This window comes from Hippopotamus amphibius, chromosome 5, assembly GCF_030028045.1.
Source record: "Hippopotamus amphibius kiboko isolate mHipAmp2 chromosome 5, mHipAmp2.hap2, whole genome shotgun sequence".
In the NCBI taxonomy this organism is placed as follows: domain Eukaryota; kingdom Metazoa; phylum Chordata; class Mammalia; order Artiodactyla; family Hippopotamidae; genus Hippopotamus; species Hippopotamus amphibius.
In genome coordinates this window covers 72,552,085-72,570,574 of record NC_080190.1, presented here as the reverse complement: position 1 = coordinate 72,570,574, position 18,490 = coordinate 72,552,085, and positions in this window count along the sequence as shown.

Here is an 18,490-nt window from a genome sequence, read left to right as displayed (position 1 = left end):
CCATATGATAGGCACTCATCCTTGAGCTGAAGAATATATCTCTGGATTGATTGTTCATGTCTCTGAAGCCCTAAACAGTGATATCCAATGACCCCATCCTAGTCTATCTAGGCAAATAAAACATTTTTAAGGAGCAAGTATCTTTTCCACAGAGATCATACATTAAATTCTTCTGAATATATCTGCTACTTTAAAGCACAGACTCAAAATACATACAGTACTTCTTAATACTCTTAAAAATTCATTCCCAGGCATGCTGATAAATCCCTTCCCCAGAAGATTATTTAAGCCCTTTTGATTAACTCTGTGGTAAACTATGAACATCAGTCCATTTCCTTTCTATTATTTTTGTTTTGGTTTTTATTTTTCTTCCACTTGCTGTTTTTCCTATTTGAAACTGAGGTCTCCTGATTTTAACTCATGTGAAAGAAACATATTATTCAACTCTTACTTGTTGTGGGGTTTGCTTGACAGATTTTCTCAATCTTTTTAAAGCAGGAAGGTTAAGTTCCACTATGCCAGCTTGTAAGTACAACTCCATTGTGGTAATATCAACACTGAGTCCTTCTCCCTAAGTCCCACTTCCTAAAATTACAGAAGGACAGTTTCCCCTCAGATCTCCCCAAGCTAATGCCTGATGGCTTTAGAGGCTTTGGGGCACAGTCAACATCTAGATATGAGACGTGAAAGCCAGAATGCAGTGATTCACATTTGCTGAAGTTATGAATTTTACATGGTAAAAAAATCAAGCTCTCTTTTATTCACTGTAAATGAACTTAAATCAGTTCACTGACAATGGAAAACTTAAGCCTAACAATCAAGGTAAATTTAGTCACTGGTTTATTCTAGAGTCCTTGAGAGGGAATCGTCAGCCATTTCAGGATGCTCCCTTCCCTTTCTTTTTACCTTATTCCTAAGGGGTGATCCAAGTTGGGGGAGGGAATTTTGGACACTTCACGCCATCAGGCTGAGGTCATCAGTAGGTGTGATACTCAAAATGTTTAACAAGCAATAGGGTACAGGCACCAACCAATCATAACAGACACCAACTGTCACAACTGATAGGGCCTTGCTTGTGAGTACCAGGTGATGTCAACCCTGCCCATGAGCATCCATCCACACGGACTTCTAATGGAGCTTGTTCTTCGATCCTTGGGACCTACCACTATGGCATCCACGGTTGAAACACCTGCATCCTGCTGTTTTCAGGTTGATGGGTCCTCAAAGGTCACACAGAGGACTCCAGAGACTTTTGGTCATTTGACATCTAAATACGAGAAAAAAAATTTATACTGTAATGATTCACATTTGCAGCAATTATGAATTTTACACACTAAAAAATAGTAAATGCAAAAGACCATTCTTACAAACTATCTCAGGGGGATGAAAAATTTTTGACAATCTGGCATTTCCTGGGGTTGCAGACATTTTGGGGTGCTGCTTTAGACTTTCTCTAGACCTAGACCTTCCTGCCGCCTTTTATTATACTTTGCTGCTATAGAGCCATGATGAGACTTATCTAGAAAAATTGCTTTCTTTCTCTTGAGCTTCATTAGGAAGCAAGCGACATAGCCCCATTCACCCCATCCTAACCTATCCTATCCTATCCTATCCTATCCTATCCTATCCTATCCTATCCTACCCTTGAGTTCTCCAAAGTCTCAGCTGGAGGGAACAGGGCACTAAGCACTTGCTCCAGGTCCTCACCAGCCTCTAACCTCTATTCTCCTCCTGGATGACTCCTGCTGAAACCTGCTCTCCCTTGGGCAGGAAAACACTCATGAGCCATTCCTTCCCACTCTGTGGTTTGGCATGAACTCTATGCATTGAAACTTCCAGACTCTTAAGCTTTTGAAGCTCAGGCTCTTGTAGCAAAATTCAGCTTTCAAGAATATTGTCCCTTTGAAGACTTCAAAAAATAAATTCAGAACTCAGCTGACTTTTGGGGATCAGCTATTTTAGCCTTCTCCTAAAGTAATAAATTCCACTGATACAATGGGTAGAGGGCTGCAAAGAAGGAAACTGTGAAAAAGAAAACACACACACACAAACTCTTCATTATTTCCAAATTGTATCCTTTGCAAACATTTCAGGAGAAGTTCTTCAATAACCAAGATACAGACTCAGAGGCCTAAAAAATAATTTACACTGGTAAAAACCAATTAATCCTTTTTGGCTTGTTGGAATTAAGATATACATATCTGTAGTTAATCAATAATTTGTGATAAAGATATTTAAAGTACAAAGTAGCTTCACTAAGAAAATTCTACTCCATTTAATATACTACTTGCTCAGTGACCTCAAGGAAAATTCAAGATAGTACATAAATTTATTCTCTACTGTTTTTTTACCCCAAGAAAATATTTCAAGAGACCACACTCCACGTATGTATCACCCTGTTCTAAAAGCAACCTCCTTCCTTCTGTAGAAGGAACGAGGTGGCTTTAAGGACAGCTAAGATTTTTCACACTGAATTTTAGGAGCTGATGGCATAAGTCAACACCTAGGGATGCTTCTTTGTTTTTAACACTGGTTTAAAAGGGATACATTCCATCCTGGTCCCCCCTCCAAAACCCAGGAACTATAATACATTTTTTATGTATAATTCAAATATTCAGTGTCTGAGGGAAGACTGAAAACAATGTTTAGTCTATCTACCAGTAACATAGGCATTAGCATCTTTCTCTGTCTTCCTTATATCCAAGAGATGCAACATATTTCCTGGCAGTAAAAGTGGAAAATGGACCAAAGAGGAGGAGGAGGAGGAAAGGAGGGGCACTTAATTTTGAACAACACTTCACAGAATACAATAAACTCTTTCTTTGACCTCAGTTGACTCTGAAAACAACCTATGCCATAGGTGAAATCAGTATTATTACCATCAGCGTTTTACAGTTAATGAAACTGATGCACATGAAGAGTATGTCTTATGCAAAGTCACAGAGTTAAGTGATAAGCTATGAAAAACACAAATCCAGGTATTCTGATTTCAAATCCCATACTCTTTTCACCAAAGTACAATGGCATCCCCAATTAAATTCACATAAATTTGGGAGCTGTGACAATTCCCCTGAGAGACCCTTCTCATCTATTTTTTAAAAAATTGTTTTTTTATGTATCTATCGAAGCTTATGGTTGAGAACAATTCTCATCATCTATATGCATGTTTCTCCTCTTCCTTTAGAAAAGGAGACATATGAGAAATTTCTCAGCCTTTTTAGGTGAAGGGATATGACTGAGTTATGGCAAATGGATTGTGGACAAAAATGACATACCACTTTTAGGCCTTGCCTCTTATGATCACTCTCCCAACTAGCCATGTTCTTTTTCTTACCCCATTGGTCATCCAGATGCAAAGGAACCAGTGGAGAAAACTAGATGGAAGAAGTGAGGGTCACTGAATGGCTGCATGGAGCAGCAATGGCCTGTGACACGAATGAAAAATAAGTCTTTAATGTGAAAGCCACTGACATGTTGGGGCTCTTTCTTGGAGCACTAGTGATTTATCCTGACTAATACAAAGAGCAAAGAAAATATCATATTTTAATGCCTAGGATACAGTGACAGTGCATATTTTAAATGATATAGAGAAGATGGGGGAAACTGTCTTCGATTTTGTGTTGTCGTATTTGACAATGAAAAATCTTAATGACTAACTAGTCCAGGATTGGTGAGTTTTATATACACACACACACACACACACACACACACACATTTTGCTTTATATTACATCAAAACATTCTCGGATAGAGTAAATTCAGGCTTTGAAAGGACAGAAACTAATATAAGTGGGGGAGTGGTCTTCTTAAAAAACTTACATTGCACATAAAATTAGGTACAAAAATAAATATTTAGGGACTTCCATGGTGGCGCAGTGGTTAGGAATCTGCCTGTCAATGCAGGGGACACGGGTTCAAGCCCTGGTCCGGGAAGATCCCACATACCGCGGAGCTACTAAGTCCATGTGCTGCAACTACTGAGCCTGCGCTCTAGAGCCCATGAGCTACAGCTATTGAGCCCGTGTGCACAACTAGTAAGGCCCACTCACCTAGAGCCCGTGCTCTCTGCAACAAGAGAAGCCACCACAATGAGGAGTAGCCCCTGCTCGCCGCAACTAGAGAAAGCCCATGTGCAGTAACAAAGACCCAACACAGCCAATAATTACATAAATAAATAAATAAATAAATAAAATTTTAAAAGTAAATATTTATTGAGAATTAGAAAATAAATTACAACAAACTGGAAATTTTTTAAGTGGACAAATACCATCAGCGTCACAAAATCCAAAAAACATACTATAATATTTTTATTAATTAACTGCCTAATACACCTATATGATATTTACATTTTTAGGCCACATACTCTTTTATCACCCTCTTCCTATGACAATGACTTTCTACTTTAATAAAAAGAGCAGAAAGATAAATGTCTTTCTTCTAAAATAGTTGGTGAAAATTTGCTTTATCTTTGATGGTAGCTTCATGTGCTACCGTGATTATTTAGGACTATTGTGAACTTTGGGGAAATCTCTATCAAATTTCTGCTATATATGAATGTAAGGTTTAAAAGAATTATCCACTGACTGGTTTCCAGCTCTGTAGATTTCAGACCTTGTTTCTCCTCTTCAATCCACATGCTTCCAGCACTGAGGACCATCCAACACATTAATATCAAGACAGAATCTCTGTCCTGAATCTCTGTGTCATGATGTCAGGTGAACTGGCACAATGGGCAACAGAAATTTTCCTGGAAGATATGCATATACCAGGATAACTAGCTATAATATGGAAATGACTGAAAATATAAATATAAATATACCCCACTAAACCCACACTAGGTGTATCCCCAATTGTATTTTTCTAAGCCAGATTTTAAAAACATATAAAAACTATGACTTCCCCTATACCACCTGACATGAGGAAAAGTATAACATCAGAATAAGAAAGTTGGAGAGCTAAGAGTGAGTTTGATTGCAATTAAAATATCTAGACATTTTCCTTAGAGAAATTTCTAGATAGGGGTTAATGTTTTAATAAAGCTCAGGCTGATGTCTAAAGCTAGCAAGATCCATGGCTTTGGGTGTGAATTGCTCCACTCCCAAATTGCAAATGTGATTCAGGAAATTCTAAGTCAGCTTTATATCCATAGTTGTTGAAAACTAAACTTTTTTTTTAACACTTTCATCAGGTAAAATAAATTCTCTTTTTAAAAGTTAGTCCAATCATGTACCAGGTATCTCTCTCTCTCATTGTAACATAGACAGTCCAGCAGTTACACTGAGTTTTGTGACCACTAACAGGAGGTAAGACCAGGCACCAAGGTGCCTAAGGTACATGATAAAGATAGACACTGCTTATGGGCACATAAAGGTTTTGAGGCAGTCACATTAGCTAAAACATGACCTATTGAATTTTTTAATTACTGAAATGAATTGAAATGGAAGATGTGTTGAGGTTATCCATGTTTAGTTAGAAGTTGAATAGAATTAATCTAGGAAAGCTCCTTGGGGGAGATGTGTGATTTGGGGCAGTATTAGATAGTGGTTAAGCTCCATGAGGGCATGGACTTTGTCTGCTGTGTTCACTGCCATCTCCAGTGCCCATAATACTGTGCAGCACAAACTAAGTGCTCAATTAACATTTTTCACTTGGACGGGTGGATGGAAGGAAGGAAGGAAGGAAGGAAGGATGGAAGAAAGAAGGCCTACGTGTATGTCTCAGGTTCCTTACCTATAAAATGAAGATTAAAAATAGTCCCTTCCTCATAAAGTTGTTGTGAGGATTAAATGAGCTAATACACATAAAACACTTATAAGAGGACTTTCATTACTGCAATGAATATTTGAACTTCACTTAGTTCCTTGGAGCTATTATATCATTCAAGGTATTCAACAAGAGAAGAAAGTGTTACTGATTGGCACAGAGAGAAGGGAGCTGAATTAGAATAATTAATGTCAAGGGGTCTGAAACCTCTATTCTGAAAATTCACAATTTCGTGGGAGAGTCCAAAAGATCTGGGATTTGATTCTCAGGCAGGAGTGAAAAGAAGAGCATATCTTGTGATGTGGCAGGAAGACTCATCTTAAGCCCCAATTGGGTAAAGGCAATCAATAACATCCTGTCAGGAACTTTTTGTGGTCTCATGTAAATATAGGCTACTAGAATAAAAGATAAAAACTGTCATTTCCTTTCTCATGTTGTAGCATGATGATTTATCTATTCCTTTGAAAGAGCCAAACCAAACCCAACAATCGCTTTAACTTTTCTGGTGTATATATATCCATTGTGAAATAGAAGAAAAAATGGCCCAGAATATTTTTAGGACATTTGCAGAGATGAACACTAGAAAGAATGAGGAATAATTAACTCAATCCAATGGACAAGTCATTATAATTACTCCAAAGACAACGTTATAAGGGAAAAAGTGTCATGGGCTGTTTAATCAACCCTAAACTGTGGGGGTGACTAGTTATAATTTAGGTGTTTTCCAATTAGCTAATACAAAACAGTGATAAGTAGCCACCTGCATTCTTAACCCAATGCTTCCATATACTTAATAAGACTTATTGTAGAGTTCTTTTAAAACCTTGAATTTGTCTTGGGATGTTCACTACAAATTTTATTTCTCAAAATTATTATTTATTATTTATTTATCAAACCCATGACCTTAAATGAAATTTAGGCTCACAAAGGCAGTATGAAATATCACTGAGGCAGGAAGCAGGATACATACAGGCAAGCCATTGCGAATAAGGAATCCTTTAAAGAGGGGACAAGGTTGAGGTCCAGGCATAAGAGAGCACTTCACAACTGGTCTCCCACCATTTACAATCTGCTCTTGCTCTGAAGGGCAGGAAGCATCATATTCAACACTATCCATATTGAAAACTACATAAGATGTATGGCAGAGTGCTTGCTGTTTCAGATGACCCCATGCAGAAGACATTCTGGTCAGGCAACTTATGAGCAGCAATGGCACTCAGCCTGAAGGCTCATCTCACCCCACTTGGCAAGGTGAAAACAAAGGTTCACACTGTCTAGCACAGACCTTCAGCTCTAAGTCCTTCAGAACACATACATAATCTTACTGTGATCAAGTATAAGCATAGGATTAATACTGTTTTCCCTATGCCTCAACCTTATTGCTGAAAAATCTACACTTCAGCTCATTTATGTAAACACTAAGGATTATTTTCAAAGACATCTTTCTGAAGTAACTGGATACTATTTTAGAATAATCTTTACTTGTTTTTCCCATGGGCCAGTATTCATTAAAGTAAAATCATGTCCACTCAAATCTCAATAACTAATGAGCAAAAAGCATAGAGAAAAGAGCTTGACCCTTAAAATCAGACAAACCTCTAGTAAGATCTCAACTCACTAGAAATAGGACCTGGAATAAGTTACTCGACCTGAGCTTGCGTTTCCTCAACTATAAATGGAATTGAGAAGCTTCGCCTTATAAGGTGGCTGTAAGAAATAGTAGGGGCTCAATGAATACTCTCATTATTGTTATGAGCAACATAAAGATTTTGTGGTAATTCAACAGAGACAGAGCATTAGTAGATCTAAGTTCCACTCCTCAAGGCCTCAAATTTAGCTATATGATATGAAGCAAATCGATCAAGTTCAGTTTCCTCATCCTTAAAAGAAAAAAACAGTTGCATTCCCTGTAGAGCATATAATTTTAATGGTGAAAAATTAAAATGTAAAAATCTTTAAAAATTAAAAGCATTATACAAAGTAATATTAATGTAATTGCTGCTACTGTTAGAAAGGTCACATACCCTTTGTGGTTTTTGTTTTTGCTGCTCTCCCTGTCCTGCTTCCTGTCCTGCTTCCAGTTGAATGCTCCACCAGTTCTACACTCATCTAGTTCCATTCTGCCAGTGTGGTAGGGGCAGCACCAAATCACTTTTGATCCCTATTTGGTTAAAATATGACATTTTTCCAAACTGAAATTTGGCACTTTTAGACAGGATGTGGTAGGTGCTGCTGAGTAAAACGTCTGAAGCAATTTCTCTTCCTGGGAATGTCTAGGAGGAATCCTCACCTACTGAGTGAGTGTTTTAATTGTCTGGGACACCTTCCTCATTTTGCTGCTGGTTTCCCTTCCCAGCTGCCCTCTGAGCTTGTCCACTGGCCTTTTGACTGTCTCTGACCCTTTCTGAATGTGTCTTGTCTCCCTAACAACGAAGTACTCTTCTTGAGGTCAGGAACTGTATTTTAATTATCTTTGAATCTTCCATGTCACTTCTCACTCTCCTTTTCACATGCTATTGATTAATTCTAATCTTGGATAAATCCTTCTTTTTAACTACTTATTACCTCTTTGAGTTTAGCAAAATGATTATCTAGCCAAGTTATGGAGAAGTTTGAGTTTTTCCATCTGATGAACAGGATAACAACACTTCATGATACGATAATAATAGTAATTATGATAACTAACACATAACGGATATTTACAATATCCCAGGCATTATACTAAGTGCTTTACAAGCAAGACTTCATTTCATCTTCCCAGTAACCTGATGAGGTAGCTATGATTACGTCTCATTTATAGAGATGGAATCAAGACACAGAAGAATAAAGTAACTTGTTCAAGGAGTATAGTAGCTTGCCCAAGTTTATGAGTAGCAGAACTTAGACCTGACCTAAGGCCATACCACATAAATATTTGTAACACTTCTGAATTTTGTCTCCAAACCAAAGTTTCAAAATTTACTTGGAATGTAAGTCAGCTTATTGCTAATTGTGAGACCTTAATTTACAGATTTGTATACACATTTAGTTTATCTCTCCCATTTTTAGAACCAAACCCATTTATAACTCACATTGTCATTTAAAGTAATGAAACTGCCCTAATTCATAAATATTCAGTTTCTTCAAATTGTGCCAAGGAAGAGTTGGCTTCCTGTTGGCAGGGCTGATTTATCCATTAGGTACAGCAGGTACAGTGCCTACGTCCCCACAAAACTTTTAATTTTTTTCACCCCATAAAAATCTTTTAATTTCCTTTAAAATAAGAAGAAAAGAATGGACTTTCAGGTCAAAGGAAATGTGATATATAACAGTATATTTGTCTTCATACCAACATAATCATGAAATATAGTTATTTACGTATTTCATTTTTATGGAGGAAGGGGCCCACTAGCAAAAATGTCTAGGGCCCCCTGAAAGTCCTCCTATGGCCCTGCCTGTTGACTGAGCAGGGCTTATGGGCAACTTTCTGTGTTATTGTTTCTCTCTGCACCCTCTCTCATTACCTCCAAGGTCATACTGCTGCTGCTTTGTGACTTCTGGCTCTTCCCTGTGGATCTCAAGTGCAGAGAGATCTGCTTTGTAAAAAGAATGACAGCTGCTCTTCAGCATAAATAGCACATACTAGAAGCTCAGTGTGAAGTGTTAGAAAGGTGGTTTCCTTCTCCCTTTCAGTGTGATGAGGAAATGTGGCTATATTAGGGTACCTACATCACCTGTCAAATGAGGGTTTCCTGGCCACAAATTGTCTAGCCACGAGAAAACGGTTCACAGCAAAAGGATATTACAGAGAGGAAATTTAAAATGTCAGGAAAAACCATCCTAACTGCTTACTGGGGAGCATTCTTAAATCTGGGCTTCTAGGAAATGTACCTGTAACAGCTGATGAAAACAATGCCAGTCCCATGTCACGTGGGAGCCAAGACCCTAGGAGGGAAGACTTTCCCCATTTAAGCCTGCTTTGTGTCAATTCTCCCCCCACCTGTGCGCATATTCTTGAGCTCTTTTTGGAAGCTCGGATTCCAAATGTCAGTCTGAAATACTCACAAAGCTTAAGGCAAGCCCCAGGTTAAAACAAGGACCCTAGTGAGAGAACGAATGCCATTTTGACCCCAGCTGGGCTGGAGATCCATTGAGACCTGTGGATTTTAACTTTTGTTCCATTTGAACTGGATGTAATGACCTTTATCCTCAAGTCTGGCTTGTGAGTAATGAATATGAAGTCCTCCTTTCAGCCTCTTAGTTTAAAGAAAGAGGAAGGAAACAGTCCATTGTTTTTCTACCCTTGCAGTTTCCTAGAGTAAGATGGAAAATTGAGGATGGCAAGTGAAAGCAGCAGGCAGCTCTATAGAAGGACATCCGGTGAAGCCAGCCTGCTTTTGAGAGGGTATATGCCTACTGTGGGGCAGTGGGGGACAGGCATAAAAACAAACTGAAACCGTTTCCATATATATATATATATTTCTGAATATATATATATTTATATACATATATCTGAATATATCTGAATACTCACTACAACCAACTCTACTCTGAAACCTAGTACAGTCTGTCCATTCTGTATCTTAAACCCAGAGAAAGAAAATCTCCTCAGGTCCATACAAAGTGGGAAAATGCATCAGAATGGCAATTTTTTCTCCAGTTCTGAGAGAGACTTTGTTCTACCCAGAAGAAATGAAAGGGTTGACCAAAATTAAAAAGTTGTGTATGTGTGTGTGTGTGTGTGTGTGTGTATTTAATATTCTGTTCTGTTCATCCACTAATCTGGTCAAAAATAGCTCTCAAGTTTGTGCGGCACAATGTGACCTTCATAACTATTCAGGTGATTATGGGGCCCCATTAGAGTTTTCAAAGCACTTTGTACATAAGGGGCCTTTAGACTTTCTACTATAATAAAAACAAACTCATAAAAATCCCACATGTTTCACACAGGCCTTCGATAACCCATCACACAATAATGACCTTGAGTAACTAAGAGCCTGTACTACATTCAAACCAGTAGCTTAGAGGTAAGTTTTTGTATCTTATTATGTCTGGCTAGAGTTACACAGGGTCTCAAAAGAAAAAAAAAAAATACAAAAAACCACACACTTGCTTTTGCCCTTAGATGAGCATATCCATGAGTCATCAGATATAGCCCCCCCCGCCCCCCAAGCCGCCACCCCCTGGCCCCTTTCTTCTCTGGCCACCTTCTTCTCCCAGGTAGGTCTGTCAGAGTAGACAATCTGGATCAGCACTCAGGTGATGGAGGCTCCAAGCCCATTCCTGCCTATACGTGGGATCCGCAGTTCCCTCCTCTCTCTGGGCCTCAGCTTCTCTTCTGTAAGGTGAGAGGGTTGATCTTCGCATGTGCTCTAGGGCTTTTAGGTTGGAGAAAGCTGAGCATGGAGGTGCTGCCCACCTCTTCTCAATCAGAGCAGACCCCTTTATGTTTTATAGGTAGCGTTTTGAAAAATCTTTCAGTTGAAAAAAAAAGTTTGAAAACCATAAGGCTAGATGATCTCTAAGGCACCTTAGAAGTTTTGCTCACCAGATATGTGGAGAAAAGATCAGAGGAGACTGAGTGCACGGTAAGGCCTTGCCTGAGGACAGGCTTCAGAGGGGCAGCTCAGCAGACAGTGATGGACACCCAAGGGTCCCAGAGAGAGGTCCCACCAGGAAACAGCCAGAGCCATAAGGCTTTATTGACCAGTGTCTTTCACACATGTCATCTGATTCAATCTTTACAAGGGAGTAATAATATTCCCATTTTCCAGATGCAGGTTTAGAGTAGCTAAATGCTTGTTCAGGATCATCCAGATATCAGTTCCGGAGACAGGATCCCAGCTCAAGGGGAGGAGAGATATGCCAAATGGAGTGGGGAAGAGACCAAATTTTCTGGCCCTCTTTACCATTTTGTTCCCATCACATGCTAAGCTCTACAGTCTACCTAACATTTGTTGCCTTTCTACTGCAGGCTGGTGTCGGAAGAAAGGTAAAGAGGTATCACTGTTTTTATATTCAAGAAGTTTATGGCTAGTAAGACGTGTGTAAATGTAGTATTGTTAGTGTGGTTTACCCAACATTTCTGTTCTCCAGCCAAAAACAGAGTAGGACTGTACTTTTATAGTTTCTGCTTCCTTACAGTGGAGTGTGTCCATGCTTCTGCCAGTGACACTCGAGCTGAAGGGATGGGTACTACTTCCAGGCAGAAGTTTTAAGAGCCTGGGCTGTTTCCCTGGGCCATGATAACTGGCAACATGTCCCACAGTGGCTGCTCCATCAGCCAAGGTCCCCAGAGAGGCTAATTTGGAGCACGGCCCCAGACAAACTGATATGGGCTTGTCTCATAAGGAAGATATAAATCTTGTTTAAATCACTGAGTTTTGGAGTTGTTTGTTACTTTAGCATTACCTGGCCTATGCTGACTGATGCAGTAAATATCCACCATGGCAGAAGTATTATGAAGCCAGAGGTTTATGTCAGTCATTACTCACATTAGTTAACCTATTATTAACCCAGCAATTATTTTAAAGAAAGTTAGTAGTTTATAGTTCATTTTACTACTATACTGTGGCCAGCAGGCTTCTATATAATTGAAGAGTATCAATGTTAATAAACTCTATTTACGTAATTTATTGTTAATTAAAACTTCTTTAGAGTTCCTACACTGTAAGCTTATAAACATGGAGAGAAATTTCTGGCATATTTATTTTTATACCAATTTCTTAAATAGCCATAATAAACTCTGAGGGAGATGTGGGCATGTTGGGGAAGGAGAAGGCCTCAGAAAGCAGGAATATGTACAAGGCACTTCCAATTTTTCCTTTGCAGAGCTACTGCCAGTTTCTTTGACTTACCCCATCAATGGCCATACAATATTTCCAATCAGTTCTCAATTTCAGCTTTACCTTTCTATGATATTCAAAATACTACTGCATTACTCATTACAAATTACAATTCTCTGTTCTGATTTTTATCCCTTCCATCAAGAAATTCTCTATATCCTAATTCCTCTCTAAATTCATGAAGCATCATTAAAAGTTGGCAATAAGCCACCATTTGTTGACTATGGGCCAGGGTCTTTGCTTTGTGTGAATTTACTCACTGACCCTCACAACAACCTGTGAGGTAGGCATTCTTGTTACAGATCTTACAAATGAGAAAACTGAGGATTTTCTTATGGGCAAGTAACTTATCGAAGTCCCACAGCCTGGTAGAACCAGACAGTCTGTCTTCAGAACCAATACACTTAGCCCCCACACTTCCCAGGCCTCCTGGTTATCTCAGTACTGAGGAACACTCCCTACAAAATGGCTCAGGCATCTTCGGCCCCATTCGTACCACCACATGCTGAGAAGCAGTGAGGAGGCCAGCGGCACAGGGCCCTATGGGGCACAGACAGAGAACCAGCCAGAGCACAGAGGATATACGCCCCTGGGAACAGACTGTACAGCCAGCCAGAGCTCATTGTCCCAGGGCCCTTCTGAAAGGTCTTAAAATAGTATCTGATGACGGAGCTATATGTAATGAGGTGGATAGAACTACAATCTGTCATACAGAGTGAAGTAAGTCAGAAAGAGAAGGACAAATATTGTATGCTAACTCACATATACGGAATCTAAAAATGGTACTGATGAACTCAGTGACAAGAACAAGGATGCAGATACAGAGAATGGACTGGAGAACTCGAGGTATGGGAGGGGGCGGGGGGTGAAGGGGAAACTGAGACGAAGTGAGAGAGTAGCACAGACATATATATACTACCAACTGTAAAATAGATAGTCAGTGGGAAGTTGTTGTATAACAAAGGGAGTCCAACTCGAGGATGGAAGATGCCTTAGAGGACTGGGGCAGAGAGGGTGGGGGGGACTCGAGGTGGGGGGAGTCAAGGAAGGGAGGGAATATGGGGATATGTGTATAAAAACAGATGATTGAACTTGGTGTACCCCCAAAAAAATAATAAAAAAAAAATAGCATCTGATGATGTGGAGACACAGGTATCTCATGTGACTGATCTAAAACTCCACAGATATTATAGAAAATGCAGGGAGTCGGGAGGTCCAGGTCTAGGCCTGGCTCCGTCATTAACTAGATCTGTGACTTTAGTAAACAGCACCTCGGCAAGGAGTGCTAACACTGGTGCCAAATGCTGTCCTCAGCACTTTATGTGCATGCTCTCATTTCATTTACTCTTCCCCAAAACTACAAAAAGTAGACATTGTTATTATCCCACATTTCAGAGATGACAAGTAAGTGCCCTGTCCAAGAATACGCAGATAGGAAGCAGCAAAGCTAGGATTTATTCCAGCCATTTCTCTCTTGAAGCCTCAAGTTATCCATCTATACAATAAAAAGGTTGGGTTTGATTAACTCAAAAATCTATTTTAGCTCTAGTATCTGGGCTTTTTCAAAAATATCTAGGGAAAGTGATCTATTCAATCTATACCACACTGAATTTGCAGGAAACCGTTTCGCTCTTCCCTCTGCCCAACTTTGTTGGAAATGGCAAGAATGGACCAACATAGCTCCTCTTTTCTGCAGTTCCTAAATATTATTAAGGAGCACTTAGCAAATCCATTATAAAGTTAATCCCAATGACAGAGGTTATGATGAGATAAAGGTTGATGTTTAAACATATTCCCTTTTCTTGTAATAAAATGATACAACCCTTTCTTTATCCTCACGGGTGGGCTTATAATATGGGGAAGCAGTTTGGAATTAAGACTAACTTCATCTTCTTTCCACAGCGCTGACAGAGGTTAACACTGCCCCTGGGGTTAGTCCATTGGTCCAAGTTCTAAATGTATTTGTCATTTTAAATAACAAACCAACTAATAACAAACCCCAAATAATGAACCTTCTCTCAGGCCTTAGTGTTTTCTTGATTCAAAGCACTGAATCCCAGATGTCCTCAAACTTTAGAGTGCATCAGAATTACCTGGGAAACTTGCTAAATATGCCAAGTCCTGAGCCCATCCTCTGAGAACAATTTTGAGGTCTAAGGTGGAGACCAAGACTCTATATTCTTAATCTCCCCCACCACTACCAGGCAAGTCTGATGCCCACACTTTGAGAAATATAGCTTAGTCCTTGTACTAGACTCTTAATTCATTTTCCTCAAGAGAGATATGGACTGACTACTCTGGCCAGACACAAACCAATGAGGTCAATTCAGATGACCAATTCAATTATGGTCTGTTTGGTTTGTTGGCAGGTTTTCTTTCTTGTTTTTTGTCAATTCGGATTTTTAATTGTGCCACAAAACTGATGCCAAATAAACATTTGTTTATGTTGAACAAAATCTGTATTTGATTTTTTTTTTCTGTACAGTGAATGGAAGAGTTTTTCATGGAATTACCACACTCTACTACTTGTTTTGGGCCATTACTCACTGCCTTCACACCATTTCACATGGTTACTCAACAGTGCTTCACCCCATTCCCTTGGAAAAGCTCAATTTGAAAGTATCACCCTAAGGCGGCCACGGTTACTCAATAGTGTTTCACCCCATTCCCTTGAAAAAGTTCAATTTGAAAGTACCACCCTAAGGTGACCATGTAATTTATCATCCAAAGTGAGTCTCTGGGACAACAGCATAAACCAAGACTGTCTGGGAGAAATGGGAGACATGATGCCTCCCACTTTCACCAGTTAGAAAAGAGATCACTGGGAGGCTACCTACTTGCCCAAAACTCCAAAGTGACCCCTCCCCTCTGTGAATGGCCACAGTACTGGATCATACACTGCCTTGTGTTGCTTTTATCTTTCCTTGGAACTTACAGCTGCCTAGCCACCAAAATGCTTACCACTGCTGCAAAGGCAGGGGTCATGTCTCCATCTCCCTCACAGCTCCTCCCAGTTACTTAGCAAGTGTGCCATCTGATGGAGAGGTGAGCTAGGCAGCAGAATTCACTGTTCCTTTGATACCATGGGAGCTCTCATCCAGCCTAGGGAGGCCTCACCTGGTAGAGGAAATCCTTTGAACCACAGAGCCAGAAAAATTGGGTTTGCTTTCTAGCTGTGTAACCTTATACAAATCACTTAACCTCTCTGAGCCTTACTTCTGCATACATTAGGGTTGATAATATTAATCTCATAACATTGTTAGGAAGATCAAATGAGATAATACATGTGAATCACCTAACAGGGCTTTCTAAACAATGATAATCCCCTCCCTTCCCTCTCTGCAACACTGAACCTGCTGAACAAAGAGAGGTGAACTAGAAAAGGCCATCACTGCTTACTATTCTAGTTACTACCACAGCATAACAAATTATCCCAAACCTAGCTGCATAAAATAACCATTTTATTATGCTGAGTCTGTGTGCCAGGAATTTGGAAAGGACACAGTGGAGGCAATTTGCTCTGTTCTGTAACATTTGGGACCTCAGCAGGAAGGACCTGAAGATTCAACTTCTGTGGCCAAGGATCATCTGGGAGATTTTTCATTCTTATTTTTGGTGGTTGATGCTAGCTGTCACCCAGAAGGCCTACAAATGTGGCCTGTGCTTCCTCATAGAATGGAGACCCCTGAATCCCTACAGAGGGGTTCAGAGTTTCAAAGGTCAACATTCCAAGAAAACTAGGAGGAAGCTGCATGGCCTTTTATGACCTAGCCTCGGAAGTCATATTCAATTCCATCATAATCTCAAGCCAGCCTAAAGAGGAGAACACAGATCCCACACCTTGACAGGAGGAAAGTCAAGGTCACTGTGTAATAAGATTATATAGGATGGGAGAACTTGCTTTGGTCATTTATGGAAAATGTATTTGCCACATTTACCCTGCAAGTGATCACATGATAGAGACAGATAAATTTTAAAAAGAAAAAATACACTACCACATACATCTCAGGATCTCCTGAACCTCATAGATAGTCTAGACTTTGGCTAAGCTGGCCAAGCCCCTGCCTTTTAGACACTAAGAGATGGGTTTGTGCCTTAAAGATGCCCCTATTTTTAGAAATAGTTTGTTGGTATAAAAAATCAATCTTTATCAGGTAGAAGTTTTAGGAGATGGATATTCGTATTTGATGAGTTGTGTGAGGAGTTTACTTGCATACCAAAAAAAATCTTAACCTGGCATTCATGGTCTCATAACCTGGCCTGTACCTACTGTACCCATTTTATCTCTAGCTACACTGAATCACGTGTCATTTCTGGAATAACAGGTTTGTATTTTTCTTTTTTTTTCTTTTGCCATGACACCTTTGTTTGGACTATTTTCTCCTCCCTGGAAGGTTCTTCACCCATGCCCATCAAAATCCTGCCCATCCTTCCATGCCCATTTTCAATGTCACCTCCTCTCTGAAGACTTTCCTGGTTGCCCGTGAAGGTAATCTCTCCTTCAGAACTTCTAGAGATCTTTATTTATATCCTTCCTTTATAGCACATTCTGCCTTACATAAACTTTGCCATTTCCCAAGGCCCACATCAAAATTTTCACCTCATTCTTTCCCTCTGTCCTGATCCCCACCCTTAAATGGTGCCAAGAAGAAAGCAAGGTTAAAATGTTTCCCCCATTTTGGAAGTAACTGGGTTCTCACCTGGGCATAAAGTGTTGGCATTGAGACGTGGTGAGGAGTCAAGGTGCTAATGGGGAAGAGGAGATGAGTCAGGTATGACTGCCTCTACCCAAATGATCTCCATCCTCTAATGACTTCTTCTTACCTGACAACTCTGTTCTGTCACACACACACACACACACACACACACACACACACACACACACTCACCTCAGCCACTTAAAAGCATTAAGAATCTCTATGGGAAGTGCTATACTTTTTTCAGTCACTTAAATTATCATTTATCTCAGAAATGTGAAGATGCTTTTTTTTCTTTTTTAAGATCCATTTTTTAATGAGGAAATGTGTCTACTTATTGATTCTTTCCTATTTAACAAAAATCTCTCAATCCTTAGATTCCTATTCTTTCTTCAGAACCACATTCATCTAACTTGCTATGCTCACTCCCATACACACATAATTATATTTTAAATTACACTGACTTAGTATATGTGGAATCTAGAAAAAAGGTATAGATGATCTTATTTGCAAAGCAGAAATAGAGACACAGAGACATAGGGAACAAACCTACGGATACCAAGGGGGAAAAGTGGGGTGGGGTGGGATGAATTGGGAGATTGGGATTGACATATATACATTATTGATACTATGTATAAAATAGATAACTAATGAGAACATACTGTATAGCACAGGGAACTCTACTCAATGCTCTATGGTGACCTTAATGGGAAGGAAATGCAAAAAATAGGGGAGATATATACACACACACACACACACACACACACACGTATAGCTGATTCACTTGCTGCACAACAGAAACTAACACATTGTAAAGCAACCATACTCCAAAAAAATTAATAAAAAATTTTTTAAATAAATAAATAAATAAATTACTTGATTTAGACTTCAAGTTACATTGTGTTTCTTTCTACTGGGCCAAATAGTAAATTTGAGCAACTATTCTCCTGTTAAATATATCCATCAAAGGGAATAAAAGCCTCCTTTTTATAACTTTAATCTGAGGAAGAAAACTCTCATGAATTCAAGCACAAAAGCTCTGTTGCGCTATTTGGCCTGACCTTCATGCCAGAATTATGACTCTTCTTCACATCCCATTGTTTCTTCTAATCGTCATTGTATTCATGACTTCAAATTTCACATCTTAAATTTCAACTGGTACTTACTTAAGCTCCTAAAGCAGGTTAATTAATTGCTGTTAAACATT